At 35.4% G+C, this 3,601-nt stretch overlaps 1 non-coding gene across 1 annotated transcript; it reads right to left on the bottom strand.

Moving 5' to 3' along the window:
- Positions 1-2,067: 2,067 nt before the first annotated feature.
- On the bottom strand, positions 2,068-2,139 carry Trnap-agg (transfer RNA proline (anticodon AGG)). Its single transcript has one exon. It is a non-coding gene; the product is annotated as a tRNA-Pro (tRNA).
- Between the last annotated feature and the right edge of the window lie 1,462 nt (positions 2,140-3,601).

The following is a 3,601-nucleotide window of genomic DNA, read 5'->3' as shown; positions in this document are numbered from 1 at the left end:
GACAAGAGTCTGGGTAAACGAGACTACATATATGTATCAATATAATATTAAAACGTGATACGTGATTTTGAACAGATATATAAAACAGATTGGCTAACTTTGAAATATATTTATCATTACACACAATGTTTCAATTGTTACATTCTAACGACTATTATGACTCTCGCCCATTGAATAACCTTTGACCTTTTCATCTGGAATGCGTTAACGTAAAGAAGATTGAAGTTACTTGGATGGTAACATAACAATCTCAAGGTTCATGCTTTTCTTTAACGAGAGTCTTACAGGTATTGAAAAAAGTAAGCTAATATGAATGAAGTAAAACAATATGAAAGCTTATATATAACTGTCTAAATGTTCACGGCTTTTGGAAGTAGTTTAAAGTCAGTTTGTCCCTGTACACCCAAGTAAACACACCACCTTCGTTTATGATGTGAACTATAAATGGGACACACACAAAATAAAGTGTGTATGGATGACATGAACAAAGGCAAACTGGAGGTGCTAGTCTATGTTGGCACAGTACTTGGCAAGACCATCTACAATACAGGGAAAGTGTACAGTGGTCGTACCATCTATCACGGTCACTTAGGGCTTACCTCACAGACTAGGTTCACGAGGGTCGCTGTCGATCATCGGTGTGTAAACACGAGAAATGTGTATGAACTGAGGTGCATTTCATTTTTCGCATATTTCTACCGCCCTTATTGTTTCCACGCATATAAAAGGTTCGTAATTAGTTATCAAGTCTTGTGTTTAATTAATTCATCATTGCCTTCTTGCCTCCCTAAAATATAAAGTTCTTTTGCAGGAAGTTCATTTTTTGTTTCAAACGAAATGTTTTGCTGAAAATAAAAGGGCGGTAGAAATATGCGAAAAATGTAATGCATCTCAGTTCATACACATTCCTCGTGTTTACACACCGATGATCGACAGCGACACTAATGTCAGATACGATAATAGGGTTACAGTGCCAACTTAATACTCTTAGTGACTATTGTGATATGTGGAAGTTATGTGTTAATCTTTCCAAGACAAAGGTGGTAACTTTTAAAGCAGGTGGGCGTTAGTCGAAAAAAGAAAAATGGACGTACAGAGGTGAACCAATTGAAGTAGTTTCATACTACAAATATTTAGGTGTCTTATTTTCTTGCCGTCTCCAGTGGTCTATGGCTACCACAACCCTGGCGCAACAAGCTAGAAAAGTTTTCTTTAATATTCAAAGAGTAATTAAAAAGACAGGGATGTTATCATTTCATGTTCACCTTAAATTATTTGATACTATTATCGTGCCAATTTTGACTTATGGTTCAGAAATTTGCAATTGGGGTTAAGATTGTTATGAATCTTTAGAAAGAATACACTATCTTGCTTGCCGTTCTTTCCTCGGAGTATCTACCAATGCTCCAAAGTGTCGGGTGAGTGTGGTAGATACCCTATATATTTGCATACTGCTAAGCATTGTGTAAAATACTGGGCAAAATTAATAAATTTGTCAAAGAAAAGGTATCCCGTAAATGTTATGATATGATTTATTCTATCGAATGTTCTGGTGTAAGAACAAGACCAACTTGGGTTAATAAGGTCAAAAATTTGCTGTATCTCGCCAACTTACGTGACGTTTGGGAAAAACAAGAAGTTGGATGTATTGAAGTTTTGTGAGGTTATTTGTTGAAAATTTTAAAAGGTATTTGTTCACAAAATGGCAAAGTGAAGTTTGTTCAATGGACAAGTTAGTGACATATAGAGAGTTTAAGACCTAACTGGAGCCAGAGAAATATTTGTTCATTGTTAAAGTATCTATACACCTCAAGATGTTAGCCCGCTTTCTTTGTTCTACGCACTATCTCAGAATAGAGACTGACAGAAAATACAATATTGAAAGATGGCAACGCCTTTGTCAGTTATGTCAATCTAATGAGGCTGAAAACGAATACCACTTTCTCCTAATTTGTCCATTTTATCACCATTACAGAACAAAAAATATTTCGATGTGCAATGTAATTTTGGTAAAACCATTTATCCCGACATGTACGGTATTAAGTTATTAAAGACACTAAAACTAGAGGGCCAGTCCGGGAATTGAACTCGGGACCTCTCGCACCCTAAGCGAGAATCATGCCACTAGACCAACTGGCCGCAGACAATGAATGTGTCAAACAATCTAATCATGACATGTCAACAATAAATTAGGAGAGCATTATTGTTCACGATGGTTTTATCAACTTTTGGAACATATGGTATATTTTAGTACTGCAAATCGTCCTATGTTATCAATAAATACTGTGCATGTAAGCAAGGAAAGTGCATCTCATCTGTACCATGTACCCAGGAATGTTCTGACTTGTTTGTAGATCAGCGCCAACGTACGTGAATAAGTAGTCAGTACAGAAAGGTAAGGTACATGACTACCCTTCATCTGCAAATTGTTTCCCTGCATATATCAAACTATTGTAAACATTCTAACTTTCAGTTTGGAATTTGGGACTTCCTGGGAAGCCTGCAAAATTTTTTGACTTATAGTCAGTTGTGCTACAACGCTATTGATTAGTTAAACCAATAGGCATGGCGAAATCGTCTGTCTCTAGCGATCACGGGCGAGGCCACTGAGATTTGTTGCAAATGACTCAATAATTTTGATAAATTATAAATTTTATTGTTTTCGATATTTTTTTTGAACTGGACGAATTCCGGTTGTAGTATGCGGGTGGCCATTTAGTATCAGTAGTTCAAACATGTTAGATGTGTCAGTGACTGACTCAAACTCTCTCTCTCTATCATACTTTATCTCGTGTGCACTGAAGCGTCTTAATAGACATATCAATAACAGTCAAAAGATTTAATGTCCTTGATACTAAATAACAAGAAAATGTAAGGTTACCAATATCACTGGAAACTATACATATGGATTGGTGGCGAGTTCAAACTCTCATAAATTATATAGTCGTAAATTAAACTTTTTCTGTGTCAGTTATTATATGAATCATTCGAAATGTAATCTAAAAGTGTATGGCAAATGAAAAAAATGAGAATCGTCACATAATGCACGAATCATAACATGTAATATATACAAGAAAATAGAAAATATAATTCGACTAATATCCATATGCGGCAAATCGTACCTCGAGACCATCAAGTATCACAAAAATATGTTGGCCTAACCATCCCCATTTTGCGTTCATAAGTTTAATGAATTTGTACCACCTGAAATGCCAAATTTCCCACGAGACTTTTCGCGATTTTGGTGAACTATGGATACGCGTAGATTAATATTACCTTATATAAAACTAGTGAATCATGTACACCTGTCAAATGAGAAAGAATACAAAAATATATGAATGACTAAAAGACAAGTAAATTCACAGCCTTTAAGTTTACCTTATTGAATATATTTTTTTTTTAAAATATTTAGGGTCTGTGGTTTAGACAAGGGCATGTCTCCTTTGCCTGAAACACACCATGTATCACTTTTATTTGGCCTAAAGTGCCGTAAATGACTTATATTCAACAATATATTGGCAGATTATTGCATGAGCCTCTGTGTGCAGACTGACACACACTTAATACATGTAATTAACTGATGATGACGGAATTAGAATAT

The sequence above is a fragment of the Glandiceps talaboti genome, chromosome 13 (genome assembly GCF_964340395.1).
Source record: "Glandiceps talaboti chromosome 13, keGlaTala1.1, whole genome shotgun sequence".
NCBI lineage: Eukaryota > Metazoa > Hemichordata > Enteropneusta > Spengelidae > Glandiceps > Glandiceps talaboti.
The sequence above is the reverse complement of the archived record's forward strand: the minus strand, read 5'-3'. Positions and strand labels throughout refer to the sequence as shown.